This window comes from Magnolia sinica, chromosome 1, assembly GCF_029962835.1.
Source record: "Magnolia sinica isolate HGM2019 chromosome 1, MsV1, whole genome shotgun sequence".
Taxonomy (NCBI): Eukaryota; Viridiplantae; Streptophyta; class Magnoliopsida; order Magnoliales; family Magnoliaceae; genus Magnolia; species Magnolia sinica.
In genome coordinates this window covers 96,031,310-96,048,663 of record NC_080573.1, presented here as the reverse complement: position 1 = coordinate 96,048,663, position 17,354 = coordinate 96,031,310, and positions in this window count along the sequence as shown.

Here is a 17,354-nt window from a genome sequence, read left to right as displayed (position 1 = left end):
CTTCCTCATTCTCAGTTTCAATGGGAATGATTGGATCAGTGGAGACCATAAGAATTTTCAAAGATTTCTGATCTCTATTGCTTTCTGAGTCGCTAGATTCTGAGTTCGACTCTTCTGTATCATCCCATGTGGTAGCCATTGCTTTACCCTTAGTTTTTCTATTTGGGCATTCAGTAGACAGGTGTCCAAAATTCTGACAAGCATAATATTGTGGTTCTTTGGTCTTTTTACCAAATTTAACTGCAGAATATTTTTTGTCTACCTTGCTTCCTTTAAATGGACAACCACGATTTTTCTGAAATAATTTTTTGAACCATTGTGCCAATAAAGCCACTTCTTCATCTTCATTTTGTCTTTCACTTTCAATGTCCTCATTTGTTGTATTCTTTAAAGTTTTGAGGACAGTGGTTTTGGATTTTGTGGTTTGTTTGAAGTGTAGTTCAAATGTTTGTAGGGAACCTACTAGTTCTTCTATTTTCATTTCATTTATGTTTATACATTCTTTAATGGTTGTTACTTTAAGATTGAACCGTTCCGGTAATGATTTTAGTATTTTTCTACAGATTTTTGGAACCGGAACTTTCTCACCTAATCCACCCATGGAGTTACAAATGATATTTAGTTTTATAAAAAGCTCCATGAAGGTCTCATGCTCTTCCATTCTGAGACTTTCGAAATTGTTATGTCAGGAGTTGCAGTTTAAATCTCTTCACAATGCTTGTTCCTTCATGGGTTGTTTCTAATAAATCCCATGCTTCTTTGGCTGTCCTACACATACTGATTTGATTGAAAATATCTTGGGACACAACACAGTAGATAACATTCATAGCTTTAGCCTCAACAGTTTGGTTTTCTTTATCAAATGATGTCCACTTTTCTTTGAATTTTGGTTTGGTGATAGTTATGCCATTTTCAAGTACTATTTGTTCAAATGGTGGCACATATCTACTTTCAACTGTATCCCAAATATCATGATCTAAAGATCTCAGAAAGTAGTGCATCCTAGCCTTCCAGTATGCATAATTTGATCCATCAAATACTAGAGGTCTAGTGACCGATGAGCCCTCTCCTTTGGCCTTATTACCAACTTCAGTCAAGATCACTCTCTAGGCGATGAAGCCCTTTAAGAGAGACCCGCTCGTATACCAATTGAAATTGCGGTAATGACTGCTTTAGTTGAAGTAGGAATATGCCAATGTGTCCTAGAGGGGGGTGAATAGGACTTTTATAAAAAAATTTATGGTTTATTTAAAGTCCTATCAAACTTGTCCTGAGTAGATATGCATGAATCAGGATTTCTCCAAAATAACTCTAATGGCTTCCAAGCCAAATAGAGGATCCAATCATAATGTTATTTGACATATAAGATATATTTTATAGATTATGATGGATGTGACTGTGTGTGAGGTGTGTTCTTAGATATTCAGTTATGAAAGCATTTAAAGGAATCACACAAGTAATCAAAGACTAATACCAATCACAAACACAGTCATTTTTATAGTGGTTCGACTACTTGTCTACTCCATTCCCGGCTGACACACTCAACCCTTGAGTGTACCGGATTTCACTAAGGAGGTTTCACAACAAGTTCACCTCAAACCAGAGATTTTAAATCAGGTTCACCTCTAACTAGTACAACCTACACCTAGGCTGACAGTTTATGCTCCTATGAGCAAGGGTCAACACATAGCACCCAATTTTAGACACACTGGCCAAGGATCCACTTAAGGAACCTCACAAGTTTATGCTCCCATGAGTAAGGGTCAACACAAGGCACCCAACTTTTAGACTACTCTGGTCAAGGACCTACTACAAAGACCTAAGAGTTTATGCTCTCCACAGAGCAAGGGTTAACACAAAGCACCCACTACGTACACTCCCGCCGGAGGCCTCCTACGAGGGCTTGCAAGGGGTAAGAAACACCTTAGACCCAATCCTACAAAAGGAATGATCACAAGGTTCCTCTGGACTCTAATAACTTACACATAAGAAGATGAATCTCTTTCAGTACATTGTTGAAGATCTCCTCCTTTAATGAAGAACTTCAGCTTCCTTGATCCGCAACTTATAAGATATACTAATACATGGCAACGGGTTGAGTCAAGGTTATAATAGAATCCTACTCTATTGAATATTTTCCTATAAGGGAGATAGAGCAATTCCAATCATCTATGCATTCAAGGTATCTCAGCTTAATGATTTACCATTAAGGTGGTAGCTGGATGATCCTTAAATGCAGAAATTCATTCCCCAATCCACTCTATTAAATGTCAATGATGAGGGTGGATTAGAGGATGAACTCCCATGAGAGAAAAAGTCTAAGGGTATATGATCTAGGGTTAAGCATACAAAAGAACTCCCTCTTTTTCTCTATCTAACAACCAAGGGCAAGCTCTCATTAAATAGGCAGAAGGTTCCAACGGATATATAACAGTCACATTTTTGACACAGTTCGATATCATCGAGCAGGGTCGATATCATCGAGCGTATACTCTCGATAACATCGACTGGCTGCTCGATGACATGAACTCAAATGTCAAATGCTTTTGAAAACTTATACCAGTTGGTCGAGAAAATCGAACATATATTGATGTCATCAAATTTTGAACTTCAATTTCATCAATACGAGGTTTGATTCCTCAACATTTGAAAAATGAGAGAGCCTTGCCTTTAAAAATTTTTAGGTATAAAGGAATGATCAAGGCTCACTCAATATCACCAGAATTTGAATGTCGATGATATCAATAAGTTATGTCAATGCATCGATAAATCCAACGGATTTTCTAGTTAAGCTTGCTGGACGGTTTATGTCCATTCTCGATGTTATCGACCCAGCCTCGATATCATCGATATTTGAATATCAATTCTATCGAGTGACCCTCGATCCAAGATAAATAACCTGAAAACATTGCTGGAAAACAAAGTGTCCAATCCGATATCATCGAAGGGCTTCTGAGGATATCAGGAGACTTCGACATATCGAGGATTTTGTGATTTGCCTTAGCAGAACTTGGACACATTATATATGATGTCAATTTTATCGAGTCATGTTTGATAGACTCGAGATTCCATTATCGATGATATCGATACATCGATAATTCCATCTAGAGTTATATGCGGTTGTTGGACATCTTATGTCCTCATTTAGATATTATCGAGTGAGTTTCGAGGACATCAACAGCAAGGTTCGATTTCATCGAACCGCCTGTTGATAAATCGACAAGGGTAGAAAACTTAGAGATTTTTCTACAATTTGAAAAAGTTTTCTAACCCAAAAACCCTATGATATTCTAATCAATTGTAAGGGTTTTAATTACCTGGTGTTTTGGGACATGGGATATGAGGCTAAGATTTACCTATGGTGAGTTCGGGCCCACATCTAGTTAAGGCAGATGGTTGATTGATCTTCCTATGGAGCTTCTCTGTTTAGCCAACTCAACACTCATGCTAATCGACAAACTAGGGCACTTTCATTTCTCATAAGATTGTGGTTGTTTGCGACGATACAACATGGACGGCAACTACAAACATTTATAACTGCAAACCATGACCCAGATCAACTACGACCACTGCTTAACGTATAGCATGACCAAAGTAAAATGACAACAACGACCTATGTATCAATCCATTTCAGGATCCATGTATCACGACAACCAAGACCTATCCAACGACAGTCACGACCCATGTTTCATGTCAACCACGACCCAACATGGATGATAATTAAGGGCCTTTATGCATCTGAGCCACGAACAGAAAGATGGAAATAATGTACATAACAATAGGTCATGGTTTTCATGACATAATGATTGTGGTTGTAAATAGGTAGTGCAAAAAATTAGTCTAAGAAACTAAGATCATAGCATATCAAATGATAACTACGATCAATCTTCACATCAACTACGAACCATATTACATGACAACCACGATCAGTATAAGAAGAGAACCACAAGCCTCTGATACTTACATTCAGGATCCAAATTTCATCACAAGTAAGACATATACAACATTACAACAACGACCCATATCAAATGTTACCACAACCAATGAAACTTTGATCAATAGTAGGTCGTGATTGTCCCTTGCGGTGTGTCGTGGTTATGATAAATACTGGTTCGTTGTTGTCAAATGAGAACAACGACCCATATGCCGTGACAGTCACGACCCATTATTCATGTGAACCACGACCCATGTCATCTTTATGACCAATCTTTCATGCAAACCACGACCAAACCTCGCTGGGTGCCCGTTGAAGAGAATTGTTTATGGTGAGATAGCCACGACCGATTTAACATGACAAATACATCCCATATTACATTACAAACAATGACCCATATAACCTAAAAATCACGATCCATTGTATGACAACCACAACTGATTTAACATGACCATTATGACCATAATAACATTTACAGTAGGAAGAAGATCTCTTTTCAGTCGGTAACTAGCGATACAGAAAAACTCTGTAGAGGATGACTTGTTTTAGCCCGAACAAAAACTGTATTGAGAAGGTCAGGCTTAAACAAGACATACTTACAAGTGTTTTTCAGTAGAGCTCCCTAGGTCCCGATGAAGAGACTGTTCTTCCTAGTGTGTTGTTATTATGGTCTTGCTGTCGTATCACAGCGGTCGTGGTTGTCATGTTATGTGGGAAGTATTTATTATTCGCGTGATGGTTCCAAAGAAATACAACAGTTCTCTCCAAGACAAGTTAGAAGGAAATGGAAGTAGTTAACGTTTTTCCACTGGCTAGGTGCCCGTTGAAATTGTCGAGTAGGCGAAGTTTGAAAATTATCTTCAGAGCTTCCTATGGAGGTTATTGAGCTTTAGGAAGATCATGAACGTCCCTAAGTAAAGAGAAGGGATCATGAATAAAGGAAGAACGCAATATGGGCTCTATGGTTTCTTCGAATATCTGCTCCATTATTTTGAATGAAAGAGCAAAGAAATGCATGAATTGGCTTGTGGAAGTATCACCAAAGTAACCACTCTTACAGGCTGGCCATTCAATGGTCAAAGCTCCGATTTTGAAGGGTCATGCTGATTCAGTATGGTCGCACGGATAACAAAGGATCGTGCTCGGTGCCCAATGGATTACGGGAAAGTAGCGACTTTAATGTGATTTCGTGAAGAAGAAGAATGTGGTGCTGTTTCTGGAGGGTCGCACTGAATTCCAATGGAATGGTCGTGGTTGTCTTCCACAATGGATCGTGGGTGGGAATCACAACCCAATGTGTATGACAACAACGATCGTTCTATGTGATCATGGTTCGCTTGAACTTTGGGTCGTGATTGTGTTACATGGATCGTGATTGTAAGGAGAACATCTGGAATTGAGTGGAAGATAATGAGGGATGAAATGGAGACGTTTAACTTGAATATCAATGAGCAGTGGATTGCTTGGGTTGTGGGTTTTATGTTATAAGCCTTATGATTTTTCATGTTATATGGGCCGTGGATTGCTTGGGTCGTAGTCCCATGTTGCTTGGAACGTGTTTGTCATGTTATGTGGGTCGTGATTATAATGTTATATGAGTTGTATTTGCCATATTATACGAATCGTGTTTATCATGTTGTCTAGATCGCTATTGTTGTTTCAACATGTACGGCAGGGCATGGATTATGTATGCCATGGACAAAACACATAAGCACTGAACCGTCCATGAGCCATGTCGTGTACACATCTCATGCAGGCTTTTCAGGGGACCAGACTAGGGTCGTGGTTCTGAACCAGGAACCAACGTGGACAATAACCACGATCCAACATGGACAATAACCACGATCTCACATGCATGTGAACGATGGGATCAGATCATGTGACAGTTTCGTGGTTGTCATACAGACTGTGTCATTGTTGTTATGGACCGTGGTTTTCGTTTTAGACAGGTCGTGGTTATGATGTTAGACGAATCGTGGTTGTAAGATGATATGTGTCGTGGTTCTAATGTTACAGGGGTCGTGGTTGTCACGATATATGGATCTTGTTTGGCATCCACATTCAACCACCCATATACAACAATGATCCGTTGTACATGTCAACCAACGTGGCTGACAGTCACGGCCCTAAGTGCAATACAACTTCGAATTGTTCACAAACAATTACGACCCATCTCATTCACTAACCCATTATAGATGATAATAAGCAGAAGAAACATCAAATGCACTAATCCATTCATCATTCAACATCAAATCATTGTTTGGCTTTATTCGCTGGTGTACCCGATGCCTCTTCTGTCAACCACGATCCATTATGCAATAAACCATGATCACGACCATGATTGTGGTTATCATACCATACATATCGTTGATGTCATCTACAATGAGTCGTGGTTCACAGCCATGACCCACATAACATGTGGGCCACGATACACTAACCCTGTCAACCACGATCCATTCGGTGTTGATTGTCATGCTGTACATTTTGTTATAGTCATATGCATTAGGTCGTGGTTCATAGCCACAACCCACATAACATAATAACTACCATACACCGTCCCTGTTAACCATTACCTTGCTTTGCACTAAGATGCACTAAACTTGTAGATGTGTTAGCTGAGTGGCGATGAAGGGGCCCAACGAAGAAGATTCAAAACTAGTAAAAAAGAAAGAAAACAAGGGTTATGGATAAAAAGTGAAGGGGTCCTAGAGAAGAAGCTCCAAGATATAGTCAGTATTCCGTATGGGGACAAACGGTTGATGTTCTGCGTTTGGAATCGTAAGCATCCCTAAAAGCGTCCGTAAGCGTCCAAGATATAGTCGGTGTTCCATAAGTCACATCGAACTGCAGATATTCTCTGATCCGCACCGTCTATTTTATTTATAACATCAAAAACCCAAAGAATGGTCAAAATATTCGAATCCAATGGACCACAATAGTTCAACCAATAGTTTCCGTAAAAGCCATAATTTGTCATCTTTACGCAGTGTGGGCTACTGATGGCTCGATAAGTGTCACTAAAAAAAGTTTCGAAGGAATCCATCATCCATGAACGGATTAGATTCAATTTATGATGGACCCGTAGACTTGAACCAGATGATCGACGATTGATCTTCTGCATTTGGAATCATAAGCGAACTTCCCGCCTTTAGCACGCCATCTTTAATGTATGTACATGCGACATATTATTCCATACAAACTAAGATATATGGTGTCATCTAAATTGACCATCGTATGTAATGAACCTGTATAAAGGCATAGTATAAAAATAAGTTTTATCAGGTGGATGTACAGCTCACGTAGTTCTCAACACCTTATAACCGTTTATTTCGCACTACCAAAAAACTGGGCAAAGCCGACGGACTTGGGGTGCTTTCGGCTATGGCTAAAATCCATCGTCATTTTTGACGGCTAAAAGTCATCGCCGAAAGTCAATTATCCATCGCCGCAACGCACATTTTGAATGGTGGACGTCTAACTGTCTACCTTTTTCTCATTTTGTGGTCCACCGGAGACTTAATTAGGGCTCCTTTTTGGGGATAAATCTCAAAATGATGTTGAGAAATGGATGGATGGAGTGGATGAAACTTATCCATCACGGTGAGGCCCATAGAGTCCTCCCCTTTCCAAAGCTATGTTTACCCTTTTTTGTTTTATAAAAAAACAGTGAGTTTTGTACAAAATGTAAAATAGTGGTGACTCGTTCATGAAAATAGTGGCAATGATATAGAGTTATCCAGACCATTAAAATCATCTGTCTAGTTGTAAATGTTTAATATTTATAATTTTCTTATATAATACAATCTTAACCATCTAGAAAATGGTCCCTCTTGCATGCACGACTGTTAACAAATTCTTTTGTCATAAACAATGGTAAACGCACACTATTTCAAATTTGAAAGGGTTGTCTGATTTAGAAGAGGATTTGCAATATCAAGCACCATTTCTATTTTCCCATTTTCAAGCCACGGCATCTTCCATTGCCATCGAGCAACGTCATCTTCCATCTTCCATCGATCAACGTCTTCAAATAGGTGAGCTTCTCTTTCCTCGTCGATCGGACCCACCATGATGTGTTTTATGTGGCCCCACTATGATGTATTCCACTACGATCGGACCTATCCATCCATCACGTGGGCCACACCATTGGAATCACCAATCCCATTGTGTATGGTACCGAGCAGATTAACGAAGATGGTATCGTGTCCTTCCTCTCGAACCCAATCGGTCAAGGGTTGGAAATCATCGTAAGAGCGGTCCGTATCCTTTTTATCTCCTTTTCCCATTGTAGTACTTGTTTGGGCTTAGTATACGAAGAGAACTTGAGGCAAGAACTTGCATTGATTTATAAAGATAGTTATATGGACGCGTTTGGATGGAAAAATTCAGTTTGGGTTATTTTGGAAGGCCAGAAAGGAAAAACTATGATTTGGGTTTTCTTCCAAATAAATATTCCTTTTCTATTGCTAAGTGTTTAATGGAGTTTTTGTATTGATTCGATGATGCTTTGGTGGGGGTGTTGTGATCACCTCTTGGTTGAGCAAATGTGAAAATTCCTTTTTTTTTTTTAAAGGGTGAATTGATAGAGTGATTTATGGGGCCCACATCTTTGCACTGTGGCAAGTGGGGGCTATGGTTCGGTGATCTAGGCCATTGGCCCAATTGGATGGAACTCGCTGCAAAAATTGCCTTGATTGGAGGATCTTGATTTCTCATATTAGGGACCATTTTTTTTTCTCAAACGTCTCTGGGTTTCTCTTTTTAACAGGTCTGATCGTTGGGTGGACTGGTGTTGTCCTCTTCTTACTCTATTCCTCTTAACCATATATATGTAAGATGTGGGGGCTCATAATGCTAAGTGATGGGCCCCACTAGTAGTAACTAAGGCCCGTTATACAAATCATGGGGTCGAGGAATTGGATGCTTGTTCCCTAGATTCTCGCAAATTGAAAGATCACAGCCATCCAGTCTTTGGCCTTTTCACATTGGATGTTGATTTGTTGTTTTCTCAATGCCTCGTTTAGGCACATGGACGGTTCGATTTTTTCTATATTTTGTTTCATGTTGGTGTTTAGGAAATGATCTCTTTAATGATACTAGTTGAAGTAGGTTCTAATACTTATAAGTCTGAAATTTTCTTGAATTTCTCTTTTGGTTTGTATTTTTGGGACTTTTTGATATTTCTAGTTGGTGATAATTGGTTTTGGCCTTTAGTGTTTCATGTTTTTCTGTTATTTGTCCTTGAATTTTTATGGTTTTGTTTTTTTTTTTTTTATTTTCCTTGAGTTAACGAATGTTCTTTGGTGTATCCTTTCAACTGTTTTTGTTAGAGATTGAGCTATTCTAGCTATGATAGCATCTGATTTCATTTTCACCCATTTATTTATTGTTGTGGGGCTAACTTTTTTCATTTCTACTATTAGAGATTGAGGCCAGTTGTTCTCTGACCTATATTTTTCAATAGAGAGTGATGGGTTGGCACTTTTTTGGTTTCTCTTCTTAGATTTATTGCTGCTTTTATGGGGATTTAATGTTCATACCTTTCATTTCATTTTTTTTCCATGCAATGGAGGTGTGAATTGTATTGTTGTTGTTTTTGTATTCTTACCATTTTTTGATGGGATGATTAAAAGGCTTGTATTTCCTTATTTCATTGTTTGAATTTATTTCCTACGATGTCCCATCACCGCCTTTTCTGTAAGATTGGTTGGATGATTATTCTGTTTTTTCTTTTTATGTGTTCTTGCTATTTTTCAACTACTTGATGATGTGGTTGGTTACAAGTGAAAATTTTTCAAATTTGAAAGAGATTGGGATTTGGTCTTATGGTAATTCTTTTGTATTTGAATGGTACAACTTACATACTGCAATCTCTCTTGTTACTGGTTGTTTGGATTGATCATACCTTTTACATATGAAATATCAATGCCATTAATCTCATCCAGAACAAAGACAGCAACAATTTGTAATAGAAATTTCCCCAGATTTCCCTCTGCATTGATATTTTAGCAGAACAGCTAGTTAGCTGCTCTGTTGTTGCATCTGGGGTGAACAGATGTACCCCAAATTTTGTTCTTCCTCTCTTTATTCATGAAGGTGCATGATAATGGACATATCTTTGATAAATGTATGTTCTGTTGGGAGATAATGGACAGAGCTTTAATAATTGGATGTTTTGTCTTATTCCAACTTTATATTGTGTTATTAGTATATGGCTATCTATGGATGTTCATATTTTCTGCATCTCATCTTATAAGATTTGCAGGTGAAGAAGACACTCCCATCAAGCTATTCATGCACTTGAATCTCCTTGTAAGCATTCTTCTTATGATCTCTTAACTTACCAATTCATCATCACTTTTTTTTTTTTAATTTCTCTCTCTGCTCTTTTTTCGTTCCAAATGTCTATAAGTGTATGTTTGGACCTTTGTTCATATAGAGATGCATACAAAAAGATGTAGACTACATCTCTCTTGCATCTTACTTATTTTTCGCCGTTTGATTGGTATTTTTTTTTTTTTAATGTTGGGCCTTGTTCCACAATTCAACTTCTTTTCATGTTTCCATACATTTGTTTTTCATATATATATATATATATATATATGATTATTTTGTTATGTAACCAGATATTTGTGCGTTCACCTTGTTTTGCATGCATTGACCTGTTCATCTCGATCCAAAGCAGGACTGAAAAGATTGTCCCCTTCAAGATCATTTCATTTCCTTCTAAGGCTTTAAATATGAGCTTAAAGATGAGCATCAAGTGAGATTTTCATGGAGAACATTACATTGAAAATCCATCCTAAGTATCTTTCTACTTTCATTACAACCAGACATTAATTTCATATATTATAATGAAATTGATGGGGACATCATACAAAAAGAGCGTGAGTGGATGTGATTAATTAGCAAAATTAAAGTAAATTTGGAATGAAAATAAGAAAAGAAATCAAGAAGTCATGAAACAATATTAAGAAAGTGCCAGGTCTTTATACTAAAAAAGTTATTTTTTTGTTTTTTATTTTTATATAAACATACTTCCTTGAATTGATTTCCTACTGATGGTATACTTTAGAAGTTATTCAAAATAAGTCTTTAACTTTTAGGCGCATGGTTGAAAAACCCAGCATCTTTCACTTTAGCTGATGTAGAGTTAACTAAATGGGTATTAGCATTTGACGTGACGCTTTTGCTTCTGGTTTTGACATAAAAGGACCATTTTAACTTTATTCTTGGTTTTGTGGTTGGACATTGAGATGTTGTGGTCCATCGTGATATGAAATTCACAGTGTCCATTCGTTTAGGCCACACATTTGAGGACACAATCCTTAATATGAGGTAAATTCAAAACTTAAGTGAGCCGTTCAAGAAGAGATAGTGGAGATTGGACGCCCACCATTGAAGTTCTTCAAGTTCTTATTCTGCATATAGATGTACACTAGGGGCCGGTTATTTTGGCCAAAGTCTTGCAACAGAGTTCATGTTTTCTTTTATCCTTATATTGTGTATGGGAAATGATTTGATTGGACATGAGTTGCCCTGTAATTCCAACCATTCATTTGGGTGGGTCTCATTATGGATGAGCTACAGAAGCTACTCTAATCAAACAATCCTGACCATATCAGAGTTTTTTTCCTTCTTATTTGTTATATATGTGCTGCTGATTTTTGTTTTTAAATATCCATTTTCAGCCAAAAATATGGATTATTGGGATAATCCAATTGGTATTTTGTTTTAGGGTAATGGTGCATTTGGTTGCATCATGAAATTTCTTCATTAATCAGAATAATTTTGTGTGAATGCCCACTAAACTAATTCAGTAGCAGTCCACTCAATAAGCAGTTAGGCTCATGTCTTGGCCCAAGGACTGGTGGCACTGGTAGTAGCTCATCGAAAATGTACTAGACCAACCGAAAGCACTAATCCTGAAGAGGTGGTTTGATTTTGTTCTCTCCAACAGCTAATGCTTATGGTTTCATACATGTGGGAACCAATTATAGGGTCATGCTCATTATCCAACATACAGTTGATGGTGCTTTCAAACATATGGACTATAGTTTGTTGATTCGAACCATCCATGATAAGGCTCATCCTATAGATAGTTTGGATCATTGAAACAGGTCAACCATAATGCAAAATCCTGCATGTCAGCAAACAGTACATTTGCTTAGAAGCAGAACTTCCTGCAAAAATCTTCATTCATTAGAGCATTGTCCAACCGTCTCCTCTCATGTATGTCCCAAAACATGACCAATCACATAAATTTTTGTTTCTGTTTTAAAAAATCATAATCATAAAGTGACAAAGGATGTGTAGGTGCAACCATAGTAATCCACTTTTGGTGCAGCGATGATGCATAGAGTCATGACAAAGTGAGTCTTCTTGGGAAAACCCCGTGGAGAGGATGAATTGTGTAATGCCTGAATCTCCATACCAGTTGAAGCTCTAAGCCGCATGATCAAATGAAGTCATATATCAAATGGTCTGAAAACAATTGTAGATTTTTTCTATGAAGGAGCTAGGATGCACCCAGAGGTCGCTTTTTTGAATTGAAGGCAAACATAGTAGAGAATCCTCTGGGATAGCATGACAGAATGGAAGCTTCAAAGTGTGCAAAAATGATTCTTTGAGAGAGGAAAGCCAACAAAATAACCATATATAGAAAGGCCACGAAATTAGTAATTTAAGGTGTAACTTTGTGAAGTTGATTGTTGAATAGTCTTAAGCAACAATTTTGCTTTTTCTAAAAATAAATTTCTAGCTCTTTTTTTCTGCTTGAAGAGTTATTAGAATGTTGTTCTTTGAGTTGTTTCCTGAATCTACTCTTGATATACTTTAATTTCTGATTGACTACTAATCTCATGAAGTTCTATTTCAATGCTTTATGAACATATCCTTTTGGTTACTCTGAAATCTGACAGTGTTATTTCCTTTTGGCTGGTGGAGTTTTTTGACCGATACAAGGTATGGCTGTAATATCTCTGTTTTCTCTCCTTTCTTCTTCAGGTTTTATTTGTAGAACTGTAATTCTGAGTGAAACAGTTATATGCACGGGTTCCCGTCGCATGATCTTCTTGACTAGCTTTGTGTACATAATCCCATTTATCAGACAGTACTTAGTCCCATTTATCAAATTTACTGTCACATTCTTGTTGTGTTGTTGTGTTGATTGGCAATTCTCTACTCGCAAGTCTGAGGCTGAAATTGTGCCACATATTTCTGATTGTGTAAAACTGCCTTCTTTTCATTGTGTACTTCATAAACTCTTGTTAAGGTCATCTATTAACTTAGTCATGTTTCATCTCTGCTTCTGAAATTATCAAGGTATTGTAGCAAAGCAAGATAACATGATGAAGTTATCATGTCACAAATGTCTTCCTTAGCAGCATAACCAAAAATTACTTTCTGCACAATCACAGACATGTAATCCATCCTAGTTCTGTCATATACTTGTATATAATTAATCTGTTTTGAATTGGTGCTCATTCTAGTCATCAGTTGTTTCTTTTTTATGTCAAGCTCCAAGTTTTAAGTAACTTGTTTGTCTTATTTGCAATCTCAATATTTTGAACATGGATATGGATTCATGGATTTCCTTTTTCCTTTCTTCTTTAGCAATCAATGCAACTTTATTTCTGTGGTAATATATCACCCTCATTGGTGTTTTTTTTTTTTTTCCGGGTAAAATACTTAGTTTTATTTTTTATTTTTTATTTTTTATTTGTTCTTCTTCAGGTTGGTGAACTGACTGGCTTGTTGACATCTGATTTGGGTTCTCTTAAAGATATCGTGAGTGAAAACATTTCAAGGGACCGCAGACTTAGAGCAACCTCTGAGGCAAGCTACTATACACTATCCAAAAGTGACCTTAGTGTTGCCTACAGTTTAGCAAGTCCAATATATAATTTACAATTTTTGCGGGACTGACATATCTTCCAATTCAAAGTAGACAAATTTCATTTTTTTTTCATTGACTGGTGTAATCACTGTAATGTGATTATGTTGGTCCTTATGAACTTGCTTTTATGTAATTTATAAGAGGTTCTGAGACTCATCTTGTGCTTTTTGCCTCTTTGAAATATTGGCCCATGGTCATTTAATCTTATTGCCTCTGGGTTTTTGTTGTTCATTTAATTGTTTCTTTGGTTGTGTAGGTTGTAGGAACAATATGCTTACTGTTTATTCTTCTCCCCCCACAAATCCCAACTCCTGCTAGAAGACCTAACCTCTAAATCACCTTCCCCCCTTTCTTTGACTCCACTCCCACGCCATGCTAGAAGGTCTTCAATGGACCCTTGGCATCATCCACAATATTTCAATAGCGTCAAGGAAATTCGCACACACCCCTCTAGCAAAAGACCAGTGGATAAAATAGACTGCATCTTTCATTCACATTACACGAATATTGGGGATTACCATAGTGAACGCCTATTTCCTGAAACACATGTAATGGAATTCAGAAAACAAAATTGTGTATTAAGGGAGGTAGGGATCTCCATATTTTAGGGGACAAGGTTTATATTCCCTGTCAAATGGAGCTGAATATTTGCACAGAAACTTGCCAAAAGGATCAGCAACAGAATTTTCTTATTCTGAATACTTGAAACACATCAATTTAACATTTTTAGCAAGTCCATGATTTCCTGAGCTGCAGTCCAGTTCAAACCTTATAGATAATAGTCTGTCACATTCTAAGGGTCACTTCCTATCAGATTCTTAGGAAGAAAGGGCTACCATGTCTAGCCACCATCAGAAGAACAAATCTCAAATGGCTATTCAGGCAAGGCATAACATGTGTTTCAGGTATTCGGAATAAGCAAATTCTGTTGTTGATCCTTTTGGCAAGTTTCTGTGCAAATATTCAGCCCCATTTGACAAGGAATAATCCTTGTCCCCTGAAATATGGAGATCCCTACCTCCCTTAATACACAATTTTGTTTTCTGAATTCCATTACCATGTTCTCCCCTAAAATAGTTAAGGTATAACATCTAATGGCCCCACCCTCCTACCTCTAATACCCCCACCTTATACCTCAAATGGCCTACCTTTTCTACTTAACTCCATCTTTAACATATCAAACTTTCATCAATGTCTGGCCATGAAAGTTAATACTTTCTTCTTTCTCTTTTCTTCCCATTTCAGAAGCCTCCCAAGAAGGAAGCTAAGAAAGAAGCAGCTGCTCCTAAGGCATCTTCTTCTAAGAGGAAATCCAAGGATGGAGATGAAGATGGTTCAAAGAAGAGTAAACCAAAGAAGAAAAAGGATCATAATGCACTAAAGAGAGCTATGTCTGCTTTCATGTTCTTCTTACAAGCCAAAAGAGATGTAAGTTGTTTTTATGCCATGCTAGTTTTTGCTTCTTGTTGCCTTTAAAAGTTATTTTTGGTATGCCATGCTGGTTTTTGCTTCTCGAGGCTCAAATTGCAAAGGTGAAAGAAGAAGCTTTTAGCAGGAAAGTGATTCTATAGAAGGTTGAAAGTTGGTACTCACAAACCATAGATATTTCTTTCTTTCATCATGGCACACACATAGAAACTGATCTATGTGCTAATTATGTTACTCAAACGTAAGAAATTATCTCTATTTCGCATTTGCTGCAGAGAAAACTCAAAGTCATGAACAGGGCTGGCTTGACAAGCTTAGCCTGACCAGTTAAAATCCAATTGAAACCAACCATGACTGTGTCCCATTGATAGCCCTACCACTAAGAAGGGATTTTACAAGCCCCAAGCACCCCCATCCAAACACCAAGCACCCCCATCAAACTTGGACTGGGCTTGTCCCGTTCATTTGGTGGACTTAAACATAGGCCTGTGTTTGACCTGCAAGCTTCAAACAGACCAAGTTTGGACTGCCGGGCTAGGCCTGTAAAGGACTTATCTCCATGGGAACTATGCCAAAATGTATGAATTTAGCCTTCTGTTTTTTTTTCTTGGTGATTTTTATTTTCTCAGTTCTCATTTATTGGATATGTTCATTAGAATCCTTTTCCTAATTGTATATAAACTCACTAGGCCCTAGAGTTCCATGTAATGCACAACATATTTCCATTTTATGCATTGTCATCTCTTACATGTATTTGATGATGACCCTTTTTTACCTATGAGTTCGTTGTTTGTAAGATTGAAATACCTTGTTTAATGTTGTATTGTCTCAGTCTATTGGCATTTGCCATTGAGTCCTTAAGTTGATAAATGCATAAGCATCATATTAGCTTAGCTATTTTATTTTTTTCCTTTCCAGTGACTGAAATTATTAACAAGTATCTTCTCATTCTTCTTCTTCTTCTTCTTCTTCTTCTTCTTCTTTCTTGCAGAATCTTAGCAATAGGGAGCCTACTGAGACTACTAGGTGGAGATCACCTGTAACGCAGGGTCGTGGCATTTGAGGGAGCTATTCTTCTCGTTTCATCTCCTATGGTATACATGTTCCCCATCTTAATATGAAAAAAATGCATTTATTTGAAACACTTGGTTACCGTTGAAGCCTGCTTTAGCACTTGGATGGTCTCAAATTCATGGCAATGCATTTGCTTCTCTTAAATTCCATGTATGATAGTGATGTTAATTTTTTATTTTTGTGTTACCATTTTACATTTGAACCATGACCATATGCAATCTAAGGTGTGGGGAGGCTCATGAGGTTCCTTGGAGATCTTTCTCAGTTGTCTCTAGCATCCCTGGATTAAGCTGAGAAAATGACCTGTAGCAGAACATGTATGAGGACGGAGATGACATTTGTATACAAGGTTGGTCATCTTGTGCACAATGTGTATCAGTCATTTACTTTGTGCTTCCACAAAAATTGGACACATGCCATGATGATTTGTGATCTGAATTTTTGGTGAGGAAACTTGTTTGACGGTCATGGTCTACTACAGCGGTTGAGGCCACACGCACGCACATGTTGAAGGTGATACTTTTGTCCTTCTATATTATATGTATGCAACTGATGCTTGATGTGGAAATCTGGCCCTTTTGAACCTTCCCTAATTGCATAAGTGGCTGAACCATCTCTATATGTTACACATAATTTGTCATCCACTAGTTTCTGTAAATGAAAATAAGAGGATTGATCTTAACAGTATGGTCGTCATGCACATAGACAGAAAATACTTGCAATGAATGTTATGAGTACTAGGTGACCTATTAATGAAAACAATGTCTCCGTCTATAATATACCTATTTATGATTTGACCAACTTTCAAATATGTATGTCCTTTTGAACCTTCCCTAATTGCATAAGTGGCTGAACCATCTCTATATGTTATACATAATTTGCCATCCACTAGTTTCTGTAAATGATCCATGTTGTATGTCGTGACCTTCTCTTCAAATGTGATCTTTTGAACAATTTCTAATGGTAAACCGATTTCATGAATCCCTTTATATGCATCCCCAGTAATCACACTACGAGAAG